Consider the following 27167-nt stretch of genomic DNA (forward strand, 5'->3'; position numbering starts at 1 on the left):
CAACTCCCTTTTCAAGTCGAATCTTTACAAGATCTTGAAAGTAAAGCTTCATTCCATCCAACTGGTTGAATGAAATGAAGCTTGGGGGGCATGTTCCTTGATTTGCGTCATTGTGCTGGGGGCATGCGAACTTTTTGAGCATAGTTCCTTATCTTGTGTCAAGCTCGTTAAAAAATGAAACAAGGATAGGTTAAATAGGTAGATTTTAGAGAGTAGTCACGAGCAAAGTTCCTTGTCTTGTGTCAAGCTCGTTAAAAAATGAATCAAGGGTTTTAGAGCATAGTTCCTTGTCTTGTGTCAAGCTCGTTAAAAAATGAATCAAGGTTTTTAGAGTAGAGTTTTTGTTAGGTAGATTGTAGAGAGTAGTTATGAGCATAGTTCCTTATCTTGTGTCAAGCTCGTTTAAAAAATGAAACAAGGGTTTTGAGGATAGTTCTTTTCCTGTGTCAACCTCACTAAAAAATGAAACAGCTCCCACAAGTCTTTCCAAGATCTTGAAAGTAAAGCTTCATTCCATCCTCCTCATTGAATGCAATGAAGCTTGGGGGGCATGTACCTCGTTTTGCGTGATTATGCTAGGGGCATGTGAACTTATAACAAGCATAGTTTTTCGTTTCAAGCTTGCATAAACATGAAACCGAATCCGAGCATAGTTCTTTTCCTGTGTCAAGCTCGTTAAAAAATGAAACAAATCCTCCTCTAATTGAGTCGAGAGTTTGACTAGATCTCATAAATATTAAGTTGTATATTAAGGTTAGTTATTTTAGTTTTTTCTTACAGTTTTAGGTCGGGTCTTTCAAATGATCTCGTCACTGAACCTTCATTCCATCTAGCTAATAATTACCAGCAGTGTACTTAGTTGAATGAAATGAAGCTGGGGGGGCATGCATTCTAACAGTTACGCTTAGGGGGCATCAAGCACAGTTTTTTCTCTGTTTCAAGCTTGTGTAAAAATGAAACTACTTTGAAGCATAGTTTTTCTCTGTTTCAAGCTTTTGTAAAAATGAAACCTATCTCGAGTCAATTTCAGTTATTTTCAAGACTCGTTAAACTCATGAAAATACCGAGATTATTTTGCTATCTTTCATTCTCGTAAAACAAATGAAAATGCCGAGTTCTTTCCGTCTTTTCCTGCTCGTAAATTAAATTGAAAGTCGGCCATATGAGTACATTTTTATCATTTTTTCGAACTCATTAAAACTTCCGAAAAAGTGAAAACCATGAGTGCATTTTTATCATTTTTTCGAACTCGTTAAAATTTACGAAAAAGTGAAACCTTAGAGTCATCTTCTAAGCCCTTTTCTGACTCCTAAAATATGAAAAGATTGCCGAGCGTTTCTTTTACACTCGTTAAAACGGAATTAAAAAACGGTCCCCTTATAGCCCTTTTCTGACCGTAAAAACAGGAAAAGGTTGCCGGGTTTTTGTCGTTTCAAACTCGATACTGGAAATAAAACGATGTGTCCTTGATCGCTTTTTACTTTTCAGGTCAGTGGCACTAATTATGAAAGTACTCCTTGGTCGCAAGATCAAGCGGTTCCCCCAGGTATTATTTTATACTTTTTCAGGCTTCAGGGACACAAATCTACGAAAAAGTTCAACTTGGAGTCTTCTTAAGTTTTTCAGACTCTCTAAAATTGAAAAACGTCGAGTTTCTCCTATACTGGGCTCGTTAAAATTTCACAGTAAAGGACCTGTTCAATTACAAACAGGAACGAACCACTCCTTCCTAGGGTTCGAATCAAAACTAGGTTGGACTCATCCGAAGGATGAGCTTATAATCAAGCATATGTTATCCTCCTCAAGCTTGTTAAAAATAAAGAGGTACTTGCCAAAAATGGTGGGGGAAAAGAGAGAAGAATGAGCCTATTTGTTATCCTTTGTCTCAGAAGAAACTTTATTACCACTCTTGAACACGACACTTTTCATTCCCCTGGGTTGGGAAATCTTTTACCTCATAGTTGATCAAACCACATTGAAAGTCTTCAGCCGGGTTCCGGGGATTAACTTTGAGTCATTCGTCACCAAGCCATCTGTTGTGTCGTTATGTGTTCAAGAGGTCTGCAAGCAAAACTTTCATCTGCAAAATACTTGTCACCCATTTGACCATCCCTGAGTCAGTCCTTACAGCAACATTTCTTCAACTTGAACAATGATTTCGTGTTGTGGGCTTGCCTGCAACGGGTCGCTTTCTATCGACATCAGCACATTATCTAGAGAGATGACTTAGAAATCATCAGTGCCTTGAAGTCTGCATGCATCAATGGCAGGTTTCTCGCCTTTGACGTCAGTTTACATCATTGACTTTCGATCGAAGGATTCCGTGAAATGTTCGACATCAACTCATTCATTCACATCTCATGGATTGTACTGGGTACTTTGAGAACCATTGACATTACTGGTGGTCTCTCTCACACTTGTTAACAGTTTACATCATCGACTGGTAATCGAGTGGTTTCTACCATGTTCGACATCAACTCATTTATTTGCATGGCTAGAATCGTACCAATTCGGGAAGCAGAAATGAAGACCCTGGATCTAGTTTCCACCATCTAGGCTGCGAGGAGTTTTGTATTCATTATCTAAGTAGACTAATCATAAACAGATGGCTGCGCCCATACTGTGTCTACAAAAGTCTATGATTATGATGTACTGCAAGATCATTCCTGTATCAGAGTAGTTAGTCAGTTAGTTAAAGTTTTGATCTGAGTATGGGAATGCCTACCTCAGTGATGATATAATCTTATACATGTATTTTGTGTTGAAAATTGCAGGTTCTGACCAGGCTCTCCACGAGATAATCCTTGAAATGATAAAGCGCTTCACCCTTCCTAGATTTACAAAACCCTAATCTACTACAGACTTCGCACTTTAGGGGGCAATCTGTTACACTAAAAAATGTCACCATGGCTATGTACAGTTAGTATGGCTCTATCAACAGTCATGCTATCCTCCTGGGCAAGTCTTAAGCCTCTGCTCTCCATGTCAAACTCCAAAAAGAGAGAAAGTCTTTATAAATGTATTTATCTCTGGGTACGCAGGTTCTCTCAACCTTACCTGCGAGTATGCACCCAATGTTCACAAAAGCTGCGTCCTTGGACGCTCTGTATGTAAAGGGGCAGGTGCGTCCCCCTGTAAAGGTTAAAATGCGCAAGCTTCATCTTTAAAAAGTTACTTGTGGTCATTTCTAGAGCATTCTAGAAGGTTGTTCGACGTGTATTGAGCGCCTCCAGATGGTTCATGCACTCCTACCAAAGAGGAACTTATCCCATCAATAAGGGAGCTATCCCATCCAAAGAGGGGATTATCCCATTGATGGTGGACCTGATTAACCTCCTCTTGAGCACTATAAATACAGGCATTGGGCCAGAAGGAGGGGAGGTTGGAAGCTATACATTTCTAAGGGTAAATGCTGCAGGAATTAGGACTCCCATTTAGAAGCTTGTGAGGAGAGATTGCCATATTTGCTTGTTCTATTTGGAAGTGGGTGAGCTTTGTCAAAGTAAAGGAGAACTCTTGATAGACCCTGGGAGGGACTTGCACAACACCAAGGCTCAGGTTGTATTTGTTCCTTTTGTTACCTATTAATGCAAATGAGTCCATTCTTCTCAATAACTTGTTATTTATGAGTTGTTCCATGTACTCCTTGGTCTATGTGTTAAATATGTTTTATTCTATGAGATTATCAAGTGCTATTTAATCGTTTGATTGTTAGTGTATGCAGGTTTCAAAGTGAAGGAGGAGCTCATCCGGATCAGCGGAGCTGGACTGCTACAACAGCGTTGGATTACAAGTAGGATCTAAACACTTGATTTCCCATATAGTAAATGCATGTTTAGAGAAGGATTGCTCTTGTTTGTCTTGTTTGTCACTAGAGAGTCTTAGACTCCTAGGGAGGTTGGTTGTGTCCGCACTATCGACTCTTTCCGCCTGACAAGCAGCCACTAAAGTCAGCCTAAGAGACAAGTGTTCAACAACTTGACAAGATTTTTTTATCTGTTGCCAAAAGTTTCCAAGTCTCATAATGGAAGACTTCAAAAGGAAGTTATTCTAGAGCCAAAGGGAGTTGAGGCCTTTATTGATGTATTCGTCTCGAAGTCTTTATGCTTGTGTGTGTTATGAATATAATTCATATAGAAATAATAATAAATATAAATATAAAAATAGATAATAAATAATAATCATAATAATATGTAATTAAATAATAATTAGTTAAACAAAGAGGCGTGTCTCTACAAACATGTTTGTTCGTGAAAGGGTACTTACCTGGCTATATATATAGGACCATCATTTTCATTTATAATCATTCTACATTCATTCTTTTATAAGATATACAATTTACGATTACTGTCTTACAATGGAAATCTTTGTCTTCGAAATATTTTAAATATTTCCGTTGCGTATACGACTTTTGGTCATTACATTGGTATTAGAGCCACATCTGATCCCGGCTTTTGGCCATCAAACTCCATCAACATTGTTGTCGTTGATATTCAAGCATCTTGCTACGAAGTAGGAGTTTCTCCGATCTACGAGTTCGACATCAAGCCTTTGGCCATTGACCAAAAAAAAAATGGAATGATTCAAAAAAATAAAAATAAAAAAAAGAAGGGGGTCAATATAAAAAGAAAAAATATTATATTTAAATTAAAAAAGAAATATATATATATATATATATATATATATATATCAGTGTTGTGAAAAGCGCGATCGGGATTAAATCGGCGCGGGGAACGAATCGGAAAAAATCGAAAAAATCGGGAAAAAAAGGTTTGGTACAAAAATATTCATTTTTCTCATTTTTTTTCAATTTTTTTAATATCTAAACCATCTATAACATAAAATAAATACATTGACACATAAATATGATAAAAAAACTAATATATAAGATCGCGCGCGCCACTGTCCAAATGAGCAACTGAAAAACCAAAAAAAATTATAAAATCGTGTTGCCCCGACCCCGCACGATTTTTTCAGTAAAAATCGGCAAAAAAAAAAGTAGGCGATTTTTTCGTATAAAAATCGCGATTTGATTGGCAAGCTGAAAAAATCGCAATTTTTTCATTAAATCGCGATTTTCACAACACTGATATATATAATCATAAATCATATATATAGAGAGAAAAAAACAATCAATAAAAACAAAATTTAAACAAAAAAATAAATTATTAAAAAATAAATAAATAAATAAATATTACCTTGTCAATACCAGTCGCAACACGAAGCCACAATTACCATTGCCATAAGCCCTCCCGCCGACATTCAACGGTCGTGGTTGCACCCACAATAGCCTTCAACAAATCCATCACAACAAAGAAAAAAATAAAGGAGTCGCAGTCTTGGCTAAGCCCCAAGACAACTATCGTTTTGCAGCTCCAACACGACCACATCGCGTACCCTTGTGGTTGCTATGTCGCACGACTGTTGTCATCTCATTGTCCACAGCTCATGTCGAATGCTTGTCGAACAGTGACCTCTCTCGCTGTCGATCAACCACCAACACTACCAATCCCACTAGTCTCTCCCAACAACCACCAATTCACCTATTGTCAACGTCGTTCTCCATCGTTCTCCATCGTTCCCCACTATTCCATCACCCACCGTTCGGCCCGCTGTCAATGCACTTGCGTTGTCTTCCACCCATCTCTTTCGACCACATTCCTTCAATCTTCTGACATCCCTATCCCTCGTACTCCCTTCGTCGTCATTAAGTTTTCCCTTCGCCATCTTCTCGCCTGGCAAAAACCCCCACGCCACCCTGCCTGTCATCAGCCCTGTCGATCCTCTGTTTGGCGTTGTTATTCGCCATTGCATCGACTCCCTTCATTCGTCATTATGTCTCCCCCGCAACTTCCTATTGTGTCTCCGTCCTATCCCCCGCTGCGTTGACCCCTACGTCCACTCCTCGTGTCAACAAACTACCACCCACAGCCTTCCCCACTGCATCGACTCCCTTCACGTTGTAGTTCCCTCCACATTGCCATCCCGACATCCGACATTCAGTTGATTGTCAAGTCTGCAGCGATTTCAATCGGTCGTTGTGTCCCCTGGTCCACGAATACGTCGATCGTCAATCATTGTGTCCCACCATATAACCATTAGTCACGTTTTATCATTTCATAACATTATTATATAACAGATAAATATAATAACATTAATACATAATTAAATTATTTTAATTATTTAATATATATATATATATATATTAATTTAATTAATTAAAAAAAATTATTTAATTAATTAAATTTAATTTAATTATAAAAAAAAGAGAAGAAGAATAAGAAAGGAGAAGGTTCACATTTAAAAAAAGAGAAGGTAGGAAGAACATATCAGTGTCGCTAACGAAAAATTATCAACAAGCAAAGGGAGCCTAATTCGAAAATGACAAGGGAAGGACAATTTTCCTACCAAGGTCTTTCAGTTATGGATCACAGTTTAATTACATTAAAAGGAAGTATCCAAGGAAGAAAAATTAATATCGCTATCAGCACAAGCAACCAAGAAAATTACATCAATATTAATTTGGCCAATCAGCTATTAATTCTAGAGCCAAACATTGGTGAAAGGAAAAATATTTTTGGCCAAAAAGAGTATAAAATTAGTGATTTACAAGTGACAATAGATCATTATGAGTACATATCTCAATTTCGTGTTGTAACTATGGATAATAGAAAGATTGACATCATTCTCGGTCAACCTTGGTTTAAGGATTTGGGTGCATTCATGTTAAACATAGAGAAACAAATTTTGATGTTTCCTTATAAGGGGAAGATGATCACATTTTGAGACATGGCAATGAAGTCAAAATCGATAATGTCCTCATCAGAAGACTTTAAATATGTTACGAAATTAATACCTTAAAGAATCAAAACTCAATATCTGAGAAGCAAAAAGAGCTTGATGAAGCCATAATTAATAAAAACGAAGAAAATTCTCGTTTAAAAGATCATATCTAGAAACTACTTGCACAAGTCAAAAAGTGTAAAACTAAGAAGCAAAAGTTAGAACAAGAAAAAAAAGTCTTGACGAGAAGCTCAACGAAATTTTATCAGAGAAGGAAGAGGAAAATTTACATTTAAAGAACCTTAATAAAAAATTATTAGAACAAATCAAGTGTTTAAAAGATGAGAAGCTTGAATGCCTAAATAAAGTTGACTTTGAAAATGAAGAACTCTTACGTCTCAAAAATCATAATCAAAGTTTACTCACTCAAATTCAGAAACTTGAAAGTGATAAGAAAACATTAAACAACAAATTAGAAGAATTTCTCATAAAGGAAGTATCGAAGTCGTCAGATGTGATAGTTCAAGTTGAAAATAAAAGAACAAATAACAATTCCATCAATATCATAACTCAAGAAGATGAGAAACCAAAGAAAGTTAAAACTTATGCAAATGTTGCAGTTCAAACAATGGAAATTCCAAATAATGATGACAGCTCAACAATGGCAAGACCTGAAGGAAATCAGGAAGCTGCCAAAATGATAAAGGAAAGTCCAACCAGAAGAACTATTTATCGACATCCGAATCACAAGAGCAGACTTTCCAATCAATCTACGTACCAATATCATTCAAAACACAAGAAACAAATGTATGTACCAAAGAACACTGAAGTTTGTAAAATCCAGTCTTATGATAACTATTCATCACAAATTTCCAATGATCAGAAGATTCCACAGAAGGTTAATTTAGTATGGTCAAATCCTTCCTCCGTGTGACAATTTTATATGTCACTCCAAGGATTGTATCAACTTCTATTGACAAAGATGACTATCCCGAGACGTGAAGACATCCGTAGCAAAAAAAGATATCAAGTCCTTTCATCAACAAGCTTTGAGGACAAAGCTTTTTGAAGGGGAAGGAAATGTTATGAATATAATTCATATAGCAATAATAATAAATATAAATATAAAAAAAGATAATAAATAATAATCATAATAATATGTAATTAAATAATGACTAGTTAAACAAAGAGGCATGTCTTTACAGACATGCTTGTTCGTGAAAGGGTACTTACTTGGCTATATATACAGGACCCTCATTTTCATTTGTAATCATCCTAAATTCATTCTTTTATAATGTACAGTTTACAATTATTGTCCTACAATGGATGTCTTTGTCTTCGAAGTATTTTAAATATTTCCGTTGTGTATATGACTTTTGATCATTACGATGTGGTACAATAGTTGGAAGACATAGGGTTTGAGAGGGGAAATCATAGAGTAAATGGTGTTCGAGAGGGAGGATTGTACAAATTGTTAGGATGTCCAAGGTTGTGCTAGATGGCCGGAAGAACTTTGAGTTCAGAGGAAGCAAACAATTAGGTGGAGTGGAAAGAGCAGCGTTCCAAGAGGATGTCTTGGGTTGAGATTGTCAAACTAGATGCTTAGAGACGAGAGGTCTCTAGGAGCAGTTTACCTTCTATGAGGGGACCATGCCAGACAGTTGGGTATGCTTCAATGACAAAGGGAGCAACGATGACAAGAGAATTTGCTTCCGTGACAAAGGGAGTAGCCAAGATTGCCACAAGGGCATCTGCTTCAATGTCAAAGGGAGCACCCACTGAGGGTGACCAAAAAGCAATTGTGGTGTTGGATCGAGTGAAGGAAGCTAGTCAATTTATGGTTGAGTCGAGGCATGCAGCAAAGCATGTGTTGAGGTACATGCGTGGTATAGTTGCACATGGTGCAAAAGGGAGCAATGAAGCTCCATAAACGCACAGATTGGAGACATTCTCACCAAGCCTTTATCTAGAGCAAAGTTTGTATACTTCAGGGACAAGCTTGGCGTGATGTAGAATGTCTCCCTCATTGAGAGGGAGTTTTGACGTTCTTGTGGCTTGCAGAATATGGCAGACATTCTCCCATGGGGTCATGCCGATTTGACTAGGGGAGAATGATACATTCACACATTGGGCCATGCTGATTTGGCTAGGGGCGAATGGCCCGGAGTGTTGACGCTTGCAAGATTAGTGCAGACTTTCTCCCATACAACCATGATGATTTGGCTAAAGTAATGTTGATTTGACTAGGGGAGATTCTTACATTTACCCATGAGGCCATGCTAATTTGGCTAGGGGTGAATGGCCCATGGCAACTGCAGCATAGGGCATACATTCTTCCATTGGAGCCATGTTGATTTGGAATCCATAGGGTCATGTTGACTTGACCAAGGGAAGAATGATACATTCACCTAAGGAGCCATGTTGATTTGGCCAGGCCATGAAGATTTGGCCAGAGGTGAATGGCCTAGGGGTAGACCTCCTCAGAAGCCAAGCTAATTTGGCTAGGTTATGCTAATTTGATCAAGGGAGATGGACACATTTATCTGAGAAGCCATGCCGATTTGGCTATGTTGAATTTTCTACAAGAATGAATAGTAGAAATTAATTTTCTAATCCGATAATTACTTCCTAATAATTTCCAATCAATTTATCTTATGTCACTTATATCATTGAGCAATTATACACAGAAAATCTCATCAGTAATGCAATGAAAACAGTAGGATCATAAAGAGACAGCCAAGCACAATAGAGATAGCAAATTTATCCTAAGAAAACCCAACAACTTTTCTTCTAGGAGAAATTTGTTCTTCAGCAATATTTACAATTCCAAGAATATTCTAGAAATTTGCGTCACAAATCCAAGTCCAAGATACCAATCAAACTTGGTCAAATACCATCTAGTCAATGTTGGTCAACCCTCCAAAGAACAGAAATTTCAACATTGGTCAACGCTAGTCAAAAATCAAAAATTTGACCTGAGGCCAAGCTAGAATCTGTGGTCAATAAGCCTTCGGTCAACTTCGATTAACTGCGGTTAACTATTGTTTAATTTTGCAGTCAAATTCTGAATTCTCTGCGGTCAAACATGGACAGAATCTTGATCAAAGTTAACCTCATGCTCAGTATAAGTCAATAGGTCAAAACTCGGTCAAATGTAGTCATCTACGCTTCGGCTAAACTTCAGATCTCCTCCTCTTGACTTCACGCGAGTAGATCAGAAATAGAAGAGATATGTATTACTCTGAATTGGTTCAAATGAGGAGGTCAACTTTTGTTTTTATATTTGTCAAATGGGTGAGTTTTGACCAAAAGTCACACCCCTTCATGGTGGGGCCAACATGACCATTTGGGGCATACATAAAGCTCAAAAAAATACAAATTTTTATTTTATTTTCACAATTTTCCTTGGCCGACTTGGGAGGACTTTTGGCATGCGGGAATAACTCTTGATGCTACACAAAAATCAACAGGTTGGGCCACGCTGATTGGGCCAGGGGTAAACCTGCTCCAAGATGGACTGATCTATATCTATAGATGTGCATGTGAGGAGACACTACATCAATGTAGCAAGCTTGTGAACTTTTCTTGTGGAGGAGAAATTTCAACGAAGGGGAAATTTGTTTTCAACAAAGGGGAGTACCTCCCTCACAAAGAGGGTGTGTTGATTTTTTGTGTAGCATCAGGAGGTATTCTCATACGGCTAAATGGTTTTCAAGTAGGCCTAGAAGGATTATGAAAATTTTAATTTTTGAAGTGACAAGTCGACCCAGGAAAGTCATGTCAACCTAGCATATGAATGGGTGTGTCCCTTAGGTTATTTCACCTCATTCTTCAAGTATTAAAGTGTTGAACTTTATAGCTCGAAAGGTACTTCTAGTCTTGTATCTTGACTAGAAAGACTTTGATTTGCATCGTTAGGCACTTGCATTCGACATGCAGAGTGTGCAAGTGAGTTGCACGCATGTTGATGTGATGTGCATGTAAGGCAAGCTAAATTTATGACTTGTACTTGAGTTGAAGTAGAGAAAATTAAAGATAGGATGGTTAACTAAAGTAAAGTCATTTATCTTCAGCTAACTTGACAAGCTAATTTTGGTCGTCAATCTTATCTTAGGAAAGTTATAAATTGAGCCTAAAGTGAGGTGTTAAGAAAACAATAGCACAAGATTGAGAGAGGCTTCTCAGTGAGTGTGTGTTGGGCCCAAGAGAGTGTAGTGAAGTTAGTGATCAATATTGTATTTTCTTAGCTGAGCCATTATCCCTGGTACGGGAGCCCAAGTGAGTTCCATGATTAATTTATTAATGAAGCACTGGTGATTGGGCAAAAATTTGTGTATGTGTGTGTAATTTAGATCAAGTAATATTTGCTTCCGCTATATCTTTTATGAGTTAGGAATCTAGCTGTGTATTCATTCCGCTTATTGATTGTTGGGAACCAGAAACCAAGTGTTGGGTTCTAAAATACTAACATGGTATCAGAGCTCAAACTCTAAATCAATCTCGGAATTATAAGTGAGGGTTCATATTGGATCACCGGAGCTAGCATGGTTGGGATCATATGAACGATAAATTTAACAAAAAAATGAGGAAATATTTTTTAAAGGGCCTTTATTTAGTCGAGGAAAAACAAAAATTAAAAAAAAAAAAAATGTGATAAAAGGGGCCCGACTTATTTCAAAATAAAAAAGGGTGGTGTGGGCATGGGTGGCTGACATCCCACCAGCGGCCACAGCCACCACTACTGCTGGAACCATCGACCAGGCCGAGAGCCGATACAGCCCGACAACAAACAGTCAAGTTTGACGAGGAAGAAGGATCGAGGCGGAAGATCGAGGGTCGAACCAGATCAATCAACTAGCAAACAAGCGGACTACATGACAAACAGGCAGTCGCGCAAGGTTTGCGGGAGGAGGTCCAAACCAAGATAAGGGCGCAGTGGTGAGGGGCCAAAGGGCCACAACAAAGCCCATACATCACACAGTCGCCAAACGTTTGATTGTAGTTGAGCTCAGTCGAGCTAGCCGGAAGGACCATAGCACAGCAGAGAGATGTCGACAAGGGTGGCAGCCACAAGACCCCCGCAATAATCCACAGGTCGCTAGTCGAGGGACATTGTTCCATTGGAACAACAAGGAGACCAGCCAAGTAGTTGGTGTCAATGGCGATCACAACAATTTGTGACTATATTCGTTGGGCTTGGCAAAAATATTGCGAATAAGCGTAAGTGACTAGGTTGTAAGGTTAAAGGCATCGGTTTGGGTTGTGGGACGAGGATTGTCGAGTGATAGTTAAAGTTGCCAACCAACAAGTGCAAGCATAGGTGCGATAGGATCGTGTCAACGGAGATTCGATAACCAATGCAGGTGGACGTAGCAAAAAAATCCATTGAAGATCGAGTTGTGCAGCAAGTTCGCGAGGTGCAAGGGAGTATAGTCATTTTGGTTAGCCATGAGAAATTTATATATATATATATATTCACTACTATACTTTTGAAAAGTCTCAGACAACGGGCCTGGGCAGTGTGCAGAGGGAGAAAACCAGTGGTTGGTCAGTTTGACAGATATGGCTAATAGGTTATGTTACGAGGACAGGTTGGACGGGGCATGAAATTTCAGCCCGTGGAAAGAGCGGATTGTTCTACTATTTGAGGAGCAAGAGTTGTGGCACATCGTGGAGAAGGTCGTCCAAATTCCCACAAATCCTACTTAGTTAGAGGATAAGCATGAAGGCTAAGAGAATATTCTTGGACTCCATTAGACATTGTGTTATACCTCATGTGACGGGGAAAAAGTATGCCTATGATATGTAGACATCCTTAACCAAGTTGTACCAAAGTACAAACCGAAGAAGGAAGATGTTGTTGAAGGAGAAACTGAGAAACACCAGTATGTTTGAAACTAACACAGTTACATCATACCTAACCGAGATCACTCAGATTAGAGATGATTTGGCAGCAATGGGGGAAACAATTGACAGTGAAGAGATGGTCAGATCAACCTTGAGTGGCTTTCCTCCGAAGTGGGATGCCTTTGTTGATGGGATTGTCACACATGAAAATCTACCCGGTTGAAATAGATTGTGAGATGACTTGATATAGGAGGAGATGCTACAAAATTACAGGCCAGCATGATGAAAAGGATGATGAGGAGAATTTTGCTCTTACTGGAAAGGGCAAAGGTAAAGTAAAGGGAAATGGGGGATCTGCTTTTGTGAAAGACATGAGCGAAGTGAAGTGCTTTGCATGTCACAAAAACTGGTCACTATGTGAGCCAGTGTCCACGCAAGAAGAAGAAGGATCATGTGGTTGTTGTTGGGTCTTGAAAATGTCATTCATTTCCATTACACTTTCACTATTATGTCCATTATATCACCTCCATTTCACCTCTATTTCACTACTATGTCACCACATTCATCCCACTTTCATTATCATTGGGCCACATTTATGTTTTTCCAAACTTTATTAATTCTAAGCCTTTTTAAGTGAATTTGTGGTTAAAAATTAAAAAATAATGTGCAAATACTTATACCTAACAAGTGGGTTGAGATTGTTAACATGTATAGGTTAAAAGGAGGCTTCTAGAAGACCTTTATGTGGCACCCTAAGGCCAAATTCGAATTTGAGTGGAGAGAATCATGGGATCATGAGGATATGTGTCACATCTCCTAATTGTATTGAAACTCTAAGAAGACATGTGTCTTATCAGTTCCTATTTTGATTCGGACTCTAGAGGTAGAGGGAGAGATTCATGGACTCTCATTAATGGATTCATGGACTTTCATCTTTTTGTATAAATAGGAGATCTTTCTCCTTCATTTGTTAGTTTAGCTTCTTAGTTCTTAAGCTTGTAGCTTTTTGGTAGCTCTTTAGATTGAAGCTTGTAGTTCTTCTTTCATAGCTTTGGAAAGCTTTGGAGAGATTTGTTGTACTTTGTAATTTTGAAGAATTTGAATAAAGCTTTGATGTTCTCAACATGAAAGGAGATGTGAAGTAGATGTCATTGAGCACATTGGAATATAAGGTAGAGTAGATTTTGTTTTGAAGTTTTGCTTTCATTTCATTCAAGAATGTCATTTTCTTGCTTTCAAGTTTGATAGATTAGAGTTTCCATTCATGCAATTTTAATTCATGCAAGTGTGTTCAACCGGTTGATTGTAGATTAGTTTTCTTTACATGTTTCTTGTATTTGCTTATTAGATTAGTCTCTCATGATATATGATGATATTTCCAGAGCCTTTAGCTTAACACCGTTTTAGAAGTTAATTGGCGAAATATTGTGATTATAGGTGAGATGATTGGCTTTGCTTTTCATTAGTGTGCAGTTAGATAGTTTACATGTCAGTTCTTTCATGCTATATGATGATATTTCCGGAGCCTTTAGCTTAACCCCGTTTTAGAAGTTAATTGGCGAAATATTGTGATTATAGATGAAGTAATTGGCTTTGCTTTTTGGTTATTAAGATACTCATTACATAAGTTCATGTCTCATTGAGTCTTTTTAGTTCCTTAAGAACGAAATTGGCGATATGTGAAGTTATGAATGGGATTTGTTTACTAAGATAGTTTACATGTCAATTCTTTCGTGCTATATGATGATATTTTCGGAGCCTTTAGCTTAACCTCGTTTTAGAAGTTAATTGGCGAAATATTGTGATTATAGATGAAGTAATTGGCTTTGCTTTTTGCTTAGTAGAATACTCATTACATAAATTCATGCCTCATTGAGTCTTTTTAGTTCCTTGAGAACGAAATTGGCGATATGTGAAGTTATGAATGGGACTTGATTTGTTTTTACTTTTGCCTTTAGTTTAAATTGCAGCAGTTTTATTTTTCTTGCTTTCTTTTCTTAAATATTTTGCCGGCTTAAATTAATCTAACTGTTCAAAGTTTTGATTTGTTTCATTTTCTCTTTTCTTTAGAAATTATATTCTAACATAAGAAACAAAACCTCCAAAAACAACATAAACTATAAAACAACGAAGTAAAAAAAAGGTTAACTAAGCATATATGGTGCACCATACTTCATCAGTTTACGATTCCCGGATTGATAATTTATGTAAAGCAATTTAGGACACTAAATTGACTAGACATTTTGGCGTTGTTGCCGGGAAAGTGTAATTAGGAGACCTTATTTCTTACATCTAGAAAAAATTAATAATTTCTTGAGTATGCTATTCTCCTGCACTTTGTGTGATCTAGAGGATCAGAAAAAGAATTGTTATGTTAAAAAAAAAGAAAAAAAAGGTGACAAAATAAACTTCATCATTTCATTTGATTCAGAAAAAAAATATATATGTATATATAAATTCAAAACAAATATTACAATAAACAAACCCACAAAAAAAAAAAAAATCCAACTGTTTTGATAGGTTCAGCGGTCCAAGATTGACTGGTTATGGTTTGTAGTGACCTTCAAAACACTGTGTCCTGTTTTAATAAGATTCTGCAAATTAGCTGCGAAATGCACCCTGATTCCGCAGCTAATTGTGAATTCCGCAGCTAATTCCAAGGTTTAGCAGGTTACAGGCATCCAATGAAGAAACCGACTACATGGACATCTCCGGCACTATCCCGACATGAATTCTATCCTAGTCACCCAGCCCAGATTGATAAAAAATCAGCTTAAGACCTCAGTCAAAGTCCTGTTTTTAGCATATTTTACTTGAAGTCTTTGCTGCCTGAAATTGAAAATCATTAATCATTCTTATAAAATTTCACAATTTCAGAAGAAAAAAAGAAACAATCAATGGCTATCCCCAATTCCAATTTCCATTGTGACCTTAATAAGAAATCTGCATTCCTGTTTGAACTTTGGCCTTAAAATAAACCTACAATATAAACAATTCTCCCATCTTTTTGCAGCTTGAAATATCCTCTATTTTTTGGCCTCAACCTCAAATTTGACAATTGTATTATGAGCTGTGAAGAGCAAAAGCAATCAGATCATCACCTTCAAAGCTTCTGTCAAACATGCACAAAAATCAGCTGCAAGATTTACTGCAAATAAGCCAATTCTAAGAAACAGCGGCAGAAGAAATGCTTTTACTGCAAATAACGTGAAAGAGCTATATCAAAGAAGAATTTTACAAACTGCATTTCCTGTTTAGACCGTACAAATGTTGCCCAATATGCATATGGATTAGTTGCAATAAGCCGACAGCTGAATGCTTTGGGCTTGATAGATGTGCCAGAAATTGATTTGGATAGTAGTTTAGCTGAAGCTCTAGACAATGGGTGATACGATTACTTTACAATATGTTGATTCTGCTATTCATAATAACAACAAATGATTCAAACATATGCAGCAAAAAAAATTCATTTCATAGCCGAATGCAGCAACTCAGGAAAAACGCAAAGCACTGAAAAACGTCAAACTTTAACTGCACAATCTAGCCAAACAAAGACGAATTTGGGAAAAATAAAACATAGGTTTTTTCGGCAATTTGGTCAATTAGATAACCCAGAAATCGTTTTAAGGAATTTGAAGCGGTTTGGGAGATATCCTCAGTTCTTTGAAGCCCCATTTCGCTCACTGCATGAAGAAAAACAGTTGTTTTTTTGAACAGTTGCAACCATATTCCGATTTCTTTGAGAAATCCGCCCAGATCCGATTTCCCTGGCTGCCAGGTCATCCACTGTGTCACTGAATATGTGAGGGAAAAAGGATTTTTATTAAATGAACAAGGAATAGTTTGAACACGTCTTCCGCCACCCGTCTATACATGTTCTGTTACTTCCCGTTTAACAGTAAGATGATCAAATACGGCACTTCTCCAAGCACCCATCTAACAGCTATTCCTATGCTCGGCGTTTTACTTGCTAAAATATTGGCACAGGTGTTGGTACTCATGGATCTTGTCTTCATTGACAAGTTTTGTGTACGTGTTTAACTTTATTATGACATGCTTGGCAGTCTGACCATACTTTCAGTGAAAAACTCTGCAATAAAACGACCTCTGTCAACCCGTAATCCCATGAAAAGCGCCAACCAAGCTCATGACTATTTTCCACTTCATCTTTATCAAACTGCACTTACAGCTAGGTTGGATTATATGCTTTGGTTTCACCTCTCTGATTTATCCAACCATTAAAGCTCTTGGGCAGCAAATATTTGACATCATAATAAATGACAAAAAAATATACATCGAATAGATATCCTTAAGGAAGTGGGGAGCTTCGCTACGCTTTGGTGGCAGTATATTGTAGGCAACTTGAATAAATCAACAATTAGTATACAGTTGAATCCAGTTTCTAGAATTCCTTTAATCAGTAGCCTTGAGACTGTCTTTTAGTTGCAGAATGTAGCTCTATTCTGCAGCAAACCTGCAATTCGCAGCCATTTTCATACTTTTGTAGGTTACAGGTGTCAAGAGACAAAATGAACCACATGGGTAGCTTGGAAAATGTCAGTACATGGATGGTGTCCTATCCATTTGATCCAAATCGATGAAAAAGACCCCGGTCAAAGGGAAGTCAAGGTGTGTGTTATCACTAAGTCGCCACATTAAGTCGCCGCATGTCAAGAAAAAAACAATTTTGAATCAATGAAATGAATAAGTTATTTGCTCACTTTTCTGAAGGTATTGATTAATTTTGGATTGATGATGAAAGATGAATGGCTAACTTTTTATTCAAGATTTTTAGCTACAAAAACTGTGCACATTCTGCAGCTAAAGTCCAATTCCGCAGCTGAAAAATCTCATTGTTCAAATCAGCGTAACTTTCTCATACAAAATCAGATTTTGATGATTCAAGTGTCATTGGAAAGATCTCAACAAGATCTACACAATGAGAAATCCATCATCAGAATTTGAAACAGTAAATAATAAAATAAATTGCTGAAAATAAGCAACATTCAACTTGAGGCACCAATTCCAAAGCAGGTATAAATTCTTTTGATTTTTCCTTTGAGAACTTGTTTCATTAATACAAATTCTTAGTTTTGTGTGTAAATATCATAACTAGAGAGATTGATCACCTCTCTCCTGTGATAATCTTACATTCCATTGCAGAAGAAGTATTAGTTTTTTTTGCAGGGTCCAAGAGGAAGGACAAATGACTACAAGTGAATAGTGTCTCTCTAAGGGACCAATTTGTTTCATAAGAGGATGCTCAGCAACAAAGAGGAAATATGCTAATGCAAAATCAGATCCAAATACTTGAAGAACTTTCAGATACCATTGTCCCCATCACATCCATATTTCATAATAAACCATTCATCTCATTTTCCTCCATATTTCCATTTACATTCACATACACTTTCCATTTCTTTTTGTCCATTCATAACCCACAAATAAAAGCAAGAGCCTCATTCACATGCTTATTGCCCATTGCCATTTCTACTCTCCATTGTCATCTTCCATTTTCATCTTCCCTTTCTTGTCATTTTCATTTCACAAATAAGCCTTGCTTCAGTGCAAATTATTGAGTCCATAGTCCTTTGAGTCTAAGTTCCTTGTAGAGACACCTTGAGGATAGCATGCCTTAATGGCAAGTTCTCACGCTGACAAACAATGGGAATACATTAATGTCCCTTGTTCATCAGATCTTCTGGGTGACTCGACATCGGCAAAACTATTCGTATCTAGCGAGATATGTTTGGGCATCTTGACTCTCATTGTCATCAATGGTGAGAGTTCTCGTGTTGACTAATGGCATCCATTAATGGCCACTAAGTCAACAATTTCCTGCTATGTTCGACATCAGAACATCTTTTCACATAGTAGGAATTGTGCCAATGAGTTTTGAAAACATGAAGACTATTATTTCAGCATTTTGGAGCAGATTCAGCAAGTTTTAGTAGAAGCAATAAAAAGTCATCTTAATTCTTTATCCATGATTTTTCTTGTTCAGCCACTTGAAGAAGAATATGATTAGAATTTTGCAGCCACCACACATACAACTCATTCATTCCAAAGGGTAAGTTAAGGTATGTCATTTTCTAACTTTTGACCATAGAATTCCATAAAAGCTAGAATGATAATTGTTGGAAAAACATTTTTCTTCCTCATTTCATAAAATTGCCAATACTATCAGTTGGGGGGGGGATACATTCATCTTCATATCTTGCCATGTCCATATCATATTCAGAGGCCCACATACATCCAACATATATTAACTATTACATTGTTATTATGAGCATACAATGGCTTTTCAAAAAGTGCTTAAAGGATAAATTGGATACAAACACAATCATGGTTGTCACACAAGAACCAACCATCATGCAATCCAATAAAGATATACTTTGCAACAATAATCAAAATATCATTATGCAAAGTTCAAAGATCAAAATAGAATGCAACAACCAAATATGGTTGTAACACAAGAACCAACCATGCTACAATTCAAGTAAAACACTTTGCAGAAATATGAAGTTAGCAAATGATATCATGCAAAGTTAAGCCAAAGCTCAAGGATCAAAAGAATTAATGTAATATATATTGCATGAAGACATGCAATAGCTTCAATTGGGGGGTATGTTGGGTCTTGAAATGTCATTCATTTCCATTACACTTTCACTATTATGTCCATTATATCACCTCCATTTCACTACTATGTCACCACATTCATCCCACTTTCATTATCAATGGGCCACATTTATGTTTTTCCAAACTTTATTGATTCTAAGCCTTTTTAAGTGAATTTGTGGTTAAAAATTAGAAAATAATGTGCATATGCTTATACCTAACAAGTGGGTTGAAATTGTTGACATATGTAGATTGAAAGGAGGCTTTTAAAAGACCTTTATGTGGCACCCTAAAGCCAAATTCGAATTTGAGTGGAGAGAATCATGCGATCATGAGGATATGTGTCACATCTCCTAATTGTATTGAAACTTTAAGAAGACATGTGTCTTATCAGTTCCTATTTTGATTAGGACTTTAGAGGTAGAGGGAGAGATTCATGGACTTTCATTAATGAGATGGCTTCTCATCTTTTTGTATAAATAGGAGATCTCTCTCCTTCATTTGTTAACTTAGCTTTTTAGTTTTTAAGCTTGTAGCTTTTTTGTAGCTCTTTAGCTTGGAGCTTGTAGTTCTTCTTTCATGGCTTTGGAAAGCTTTGGAGAGCTTTGTTGTACTTTGTAATTTTGAAGAATTTCAATAAAGCTTTGATGTTTTCAACATGGAAGGAGGTGTGAAGTAGATGTCATGGAGCACATTCGAATGTAAGGTAGAGTAGATTTTGTTTTGAAGTTTTGTTTTGATTTCATTCAAGAATGTCATTTTCTTGCTTTCAAGTTTGATAGATTAGAGTTTCCATTTATGCAATTTTAATTCATGCAAGTGTGTTCAACCGGTTGATTGTAGATTAGTTTTCTTTACATGTTTCTTGTATTTGCTTATTAGATTAGTCTCTCATGCTATATGATGATATTTTCGAAGCCTTTAGCTTAACACCGTTTTAGAAGTTAATTGGCGAAATATTGTGATTATGGGTGAGATGATTGGCTTTGCTTTTCATTAGTGTGCAGTTAGATAATTTAGATGTCAGTTCTTTCATGCTATATGATGATATTTCTGGAGCCTTTAGCTTAACCCCGTTTTAGAAGTTAATTGGCGAAATATTGTGATTATAGATGAAATAATTGGCTTAGCTTTTTGGTTAGTAGGATACTCATTACATAAGTTCATGTCTCATTGAGTCTTTTTAGTTCCTTAAGAACGAAATTGGCAATATGTGAAGTTATGAATGGGATTTGTTTACTGTTCAAGATAGTTTAGATGTCAGTTCTTTCATGCTATATGATGATATTTCCGGAGCCTTTAGCTTAACCCCGTTTTAGAAGTTAATTGGCGAAATATTGTGATTATAAATGAAGTAATTGGCTTTGCTTTTTGCTTAGTAGGATACTCATTACATAAGTTCATGTCTCATTGAGTCTTTTTAGTTCTTTAAGAACGAAATTGGCGATATGTGAAGTTATGAATGGGACTTGATTTGTTTTTATTTTTACTTTTGCCTTTAGTTTAAATTGCAGTAGTTTTATTTGTCTTGCTTTCTTTTCTTAGATATTTTGCTGGCTTAGATTAATCTAATTGTTCAAAGTTTTGATTTGTTTCATTTTCTCTTTTCTTTAGAAATTAGATTCTAACATAAGAAACAAAACCCCCAAAAACAACATAAACTATAAAACAACGAAGTAAGAAAAAAGGTTAACTAAGCACATATGGTGCACCACACTTCATCAGTTTACGATACCCGGATTGATAATTTATGTAGAGCAATTTAGGACACTAAATTGACTAGACAGTTGCATCAGCATCAACTGAGATTGATGACTTGACGAAGAAATTCGAGAAGGATTTCTCTAGTTGCCTGTGTTTATGACAGTGGAATTGTTGTGTATGAGGACAGTGGGTTATTGCTAGTGGACAGTAGAGTGTCCAATCATATGACAAGGATGAGGTCAGTGTTTTGTAGTATTTCAGAGACAGACTCAGATTGCCATTTAAGTTGTGGACCTGGGGGTTGGATGTGTCAGATTCCAGCTAGATTCAGGAGAATTTCTAGAAGTCACAGGGATGTTGTTTGTTCCAGGGTTGACCGCACATGTGCTCTCAGTATCAGCGTTGCAGGATGTTGGATATAGAGTTTTGTTTCAGTATGGACAGGTGCTTCGATATTCAGAAGGAATGACCTTTGATGCAGTTGTAGCGCTTGGCATCAAACAAGGGCAATCATAAAGGTTGCTAGGACAACCTTTGGGTATATATGAGGGGATCTTCGATACAAGATCAGTGTCACTTACCAAGAGGGAACAAGTGGCGAGGAAGAGTGATTCTTCAGGTATTGCTAGGAGCCTCAACTAGTATGATATGACATTGATCGATGCTCAGTAGCAGGATCTCAGATCATGGTTGGATGTGACAGGTTCTCGGCTCAGGTTTAAATCAAGTAGCAAGACGGGCTTGAGTGTCAAAGGGAGCAGCCATAGATCCTGAGATGGGCTTGGAGACAAATTCAGGTGGAGAAGGTTCTTCCAAAAGTACCTCCCTCACTAAGAGGGAGTGTTGAGCTTTGTAGCTCAGAAGGTACTTCTAGTCTTGTGTCTTGACTAGAAGGACCTTGATTTGCCTTGTTAGGAGCTTGCATTCGACATGCAGAGTGTGCAAGTGAGTTGCATGCATGTTGATGTGATGTGCATGTAAAGCAAGCTAAATTTATGACTTGTACTTGAGTTAAAGTAGAGAGCTAAAAATAAGATAGTTGACTAAAGTACTGTCACTTATGTTCAGTTAAATGACGAGCTAATTTTGGCTGTCGATCTTAGCTTAGGAAAGTTATAAATTGAGCCTAAAGTGAGGTGCTAAGACAACAATAGCACAATATTGAGAGAGGCTTCTCAGTGAGTGTGTGTTGGGTCCGAGAGAGTGCAGTGAGGCTGGTGATTAGTATTGTATTTTCTCAGTTGGGCCATTATCCCTGGTATGAGAGCCCAAGTAAGTTTTGTGATTAATTTATTAATGAAGAACTAGTGATTGAGTAGAAATTTGTGTATGTGTGTGTGATTCAGATCGAGTAATTTTTGCTTCCGCTGTATTTTTTATGAGTTAGGAATCTAGTCGTGTATTCGTTCTACTTAGTAATAGCTGGGAACTAAATACCGGGTGTTGGGTTCTGAAAGTCTAACAAATAGAGGGTGTGGTATCTCATTTTTTCCACCAAGCAAGAGCAAGTTTCTTCTCTCTCTGCATCATTTCTCTTATCCCTCTTGGACAACCGCACGTGTGGAGTAGGAACGCCGCAAGAGCAACAAATAGGCCACAAGCGCTGTAGGAAGGCCACAGAAGCAACAAGAAGGCCGCAAGAGTCATAAGAAGGCCGCATGAGCAAAAGAAGGCCGCTAGTTGTAGGTGAAACAAGGCTAAAGAAGGGTTAAAGGCACTGAACTTAAAGGGCACGGATTTCTAAACAATTTGTTGATTTGTAAACCTTGCTAAAAAATAGTTTCTCCTAAGAAAAGTTGTTGGGTTTTCTCCCAAGGTTGGGTTTCCCATGGTAAAATTATTGTCTCTATTGTGCATGGTTGTCGTCCTATGATGTTAACTGTTTTCGCTGCATTTACTATCGAGATTTTCCGAAATGTAATTATTCGATTTTCCAAAATGTAATTATTCAATGATAGTAGTGGCATAAAATACTAGTTGAAGATCATTGAGAAATAATAATCTGGTAGAAAATTGTCTCTATTGCGCTCTTGCATAGAAAATTCAACAATTATATGGCTCCAAAAATAATAAAGTGCAGAGCCCACGGGGTGTAGAGTAGACGGCACTATTTGTTAAACAACACAAATGGAATGGACTAGATGTGAAAGATAAACATGAATTACATTTCTATTAACAAAGATACCATTTATAATACATTCTTGTGACCCTTGGTCTTCATCTACCAAGTGGTCTCTTAGACTCCGTTGACTGTTCACATTCCACACCAACCCTTAGCGTATTAGGTGTCCAACATTCCCCCCCTTAATCCGAAGGGGTATATACGTGTCCAAGAAGAGAGCTCTAATACAAAAATACAATAATGCATGATAGCAATAAGGTGAATGTGCTCTCTGAGATGATGGTATAAGGTGGGAGAACTCAAGGTCTCAACCAGCAATGGTTTAAGGATGACCACCAACACTGGAATGCTTAGTGCAATTCACGGAACTCTTCCAAATCTGGCAAGAAGTTGAAGTCTTCTACTAGAGGAAGTGCTCCTTAATGCTTTGAAGAGGGAGACCTTCAACCTGAAAAAAGGGAGGTCTACAACCTACGGTGGTTTAAGGAAGGCCACCAACCAAAGGAACGCTTAGTGTGATTCCCGGAACTCTTCCAAATATGGCAAGAAGCTGAAGTCTTCTGCTAGAGGAAGTGCTCCTTAATGTTTTAAAGAGGTAGACCTTCAACCTAGAAGAAGGGAGGTCTACAACCTGCAGTGGTTTAAGGAAGGCCACCAAGCAAAGGCATGCTTAGGGGCTTCTCTGAATCTGGGTATGGTTGTCTCTCGATGTAGGTCAGGCAACAAGTTCAGGTTGTGGCTCAAGCTCGCTTGATATCTTTGAAACTTGTAGATGACCATCAATTCCCCCCTTGTCAGATATAAGGTGAGAAGATGGAGAAAACTCAACTGCAAGACTTTTTAGTACTCGTGAAAAAATTCTATGATATGAGCGAAATATCTTCTTGGTTGTTGAAGCCCATTGCCAAGAAGCGATCCATCCAAAGTGAATCTTTGTTCTTGCAAGAGGTTTGTTTTTGAAGCATTTGTTTGAAGAATGAGTGTGTTGACCACAACGCTTGCACAGGTGAAGATCAAAACAATGATAGTTCACATGGCCAACTCGATCACAATGTTGGCATTTGACAATATGTTGTGAATGTGGAGAAAAAGCAGAAACAGGTGAAGAACTGTCCAAAAGAAATCCAGCACTCAGAAATTTGATGGGCTTTGAGTAGTCTGGAGTATGAAATGACGCTTCCTTATCATATCCAAGACTTGTTATGTGCTTGTTGCTAACAAGCTCTTCCCAAGGTCTGATGATGGGCTTGGGAAGTGCAGGGTGAATTTCTGCATCAACATGGAAATTAGCTCTTGAATCAACCTCAACTTTACTATCTTGATTAGTTTCTGCTCAAAAAGGGGATTGTTTTGAACAAAAACAAGTTCAGAATGACGACTACACTGTTGTAGATCCTCTTGTTCTAGTTGAGACTCAAGTTGCAAGAAATCAGTATCTTCTTGTGTATTTTTTACATAGATTCTAATGCCAAAGTGTGTGTCCTTGCTGATTTTTACTATCCCATCAATAGTGGAGAGCATCAGAGTATTTTGTAACTCTAATACTTCATCAACTTAGGCCATTTTCTCCGATTCAAGTAAATGAAGGGTTAATGCAGAAGCAAAGCAACTAAAAATGTGGTCCTTAAAGCATGAGAACCAAATGCCTTTTCACAATATCTGGGCAATAAAAGCATATGCAACTACAAGTGGAGGAAAAGCAAGGTAGTTTGCCTAAGTCAAAGGATGAACACAACCCTTGAAAAAAAAATCTCAAGTTAATATCCTCCAATCTGTACTTGGATTTGATCAAGAAGAAACAGTAACAATGAGTGGGATGACTGCCTTTCAAACCTTGGATTGAAGTATCTGACTCCTCTTCTCTATTATGTTTATTAACAAAAGGAATAGTGTTACATTAACAGCGCCCTCGAACTATACATTTCGTCCACTATTGATGACAATCTTCCATGATAATTGCACAAAGTAGGCCAAAATAAAAATGAATGATGTCAACACATAAAAAGAAATGTAATGCCCCTTTTTACAGCAACCATACTCGATAGAACCGCGATAGATGAAGAAAAGGCCATAGGTCTAGGGAGTAACTCCTTTATCAAGCACCAACAGTTGGATTTGCAACACTTGGGTGAGGAACCCTAGCAAAGCAATGCAACAAGAGAGGGACCACAACAAATTCAATAAAATGTGGTTCTTGCGCCCACAGAAAACTTTCTTCCCTCCAACAAAAAAATCACAATCTGAGCACTCTACTCTGTCTAGAATTTTCAATTTTTTTTATCCTCAATTTGAGAGAGAATCTTTTGTACGCATTTGTTAAACAAGATACTCCTTGTCGAAGAGGCTAGAATTGTTTCACGTGTCACCTGCAATACAATGCCTCATTCACTGTTGTGGAATTCAATACAGCGCCAAATTATTTTGTATTCCCTTTGACCTTCAAACCCGGGATACGCTAGTATGGTCAGACCTGAATGGAAGGTCGTTGGCGAGGAGTAGGCACAAAGACATTATGGAAAGGATTGTCAAACACCCTGGATATGCAATGTTAGTGTGTCATGGATGGTTAATGCAAATGTAGATTAGTTACATAAGCGCACTGAGGTAGGGCAATCTAGTAATGCAAACTACTAAGTAAGTAGGTCGATTAACACAACAATGAGACACTCAAGCTGACAACAACACAAAGAAACGCCTACCCTGAGAAATCCAGAGCGTAGAAAACTCAGACCTACAGACTTGACGCTCTAATACCATGTTAAACAACACAAATGGAATGAACCAAATGTGAAAGATAAACATGAATTACATTTCTATTAACAAAGATATACATTTATAATGCATTCTTGTGACCCTTGGTCTTCATCTACTAAGTGGTCTCTTAGACTTCGATGACTATTCACATTCCACGCCAACCCTTTGCGGATTAGGTGTCCAACACTATTAAGTCACTCTGTGATGTGAAAGTCACTGGTTTGAAACTCCGTGGGAAAAAATCCAGTAATGTTAAGGGTTGGTGTGGCCTAGGACAGGTTCGATCCCCGTGTGATTTTGACAGCTCAGAGGCCCCTAGGTTGCGGTTTCTCAAGCCAAAGGTTAAGCATGTAGTCATCACTAAAGGACACAGACAACTTGACAAACAAACAAAAAAATAATAATAAACTACAGAGTATGGGAATAGATATGGATTGTTGGGTACGCGCGAAAATTGATCAGTGGTCATCGGATAGATGCATGTTGCTAATCAAACCCTTGCTTTCGATTCCAACAGCAATATTTCAATCCAACAATCTAGTGTTATTTGTGAGTATTTGACCAAGAATACTCTAATCACTAATATCAATTGTGTTTGGTCTCTATGTGGACCAATTCAACTCAGATCCGATTCAGAAATATATGGATTGGGAAGACTTGTTGGAAAAAATATCGATCCACGAACCTTGAGAGCAATTTTGACTCATTTTGATTTTTTTACTTTTTAATCACTCAACTAGTGAAGGAAAAGCCTTTCTATTTGATTTTCTAACCAGATTTACATAGCAGATCTATAACAAGTTTACACAACTGGATCTATATCTATAATAGTTTTTTTTCTCTTTTTTGATAAACAAGACAGAGTGATAATATAAATAGTAAATACCAAGCTTAAACGCCCCTCGAAATGCAAAAGCTCAAATGCTTAGATCACTCTAGATTTGCTTTGTCATCCCACGAGTAGACATCATTCATCAACATTAATTTTGAATCACTCATGCTCCACAATTGTGGATTCATGTTCATCTTAGAACTCTCGCACCTCTTAAGCTTTGATAAATATCAACTCCCTTGACCTCACTAACCTTGCTTTGATGCCACGTTAAGAATTAAAATGAGCAAGACCAGACAAGCAAATTGGCAGAAAGGGCTTAATGTTGTCCTCGTACGCATTGTATTGATCACAAAATATGAATTTACAATACACCAATTTGATCTAAATCTAGATCTCACTGACGACTCATCAATTGATCATGACAACACCTCATCAAGATAAGGATTACATGAAAGCGAACGAGTTGGAATAACAACTAGTTAAAGAGTTGGAATAACACTTGTT

At 37.4% G+C, this 27167-nt stretch overlaps 1 protein-coding gene across 9 annotated transcripts in view; it reads right to left on the bottom strand.

Annotated features, from left to right (window-relative positions):
- The window catches only part of ABCA1 (ATP-binding cassette A1), a 380643-nt gene that overhangs the window by 337458 nt on the left and 16018 nt on the right, over positions 1 to 27167 (bottom strand). The window lies entirely within an intron of this gene.

This window comes from Pinus tabuliformis, chromosome 5_1, assembly GCF_031772625.1.
Source record: "Pinus tabuliformis cultivar Carrire ecotype Pingquan chromosome 5_1, CPIR1, whole genome shotgun sequence".
NCBI classification, from domain to species: Eukaryota; Viridiplantae; Streptophyta; class Pinopsida; order Pinales; family Pinaceae; genus Pinus; species Pinus tabuliformis.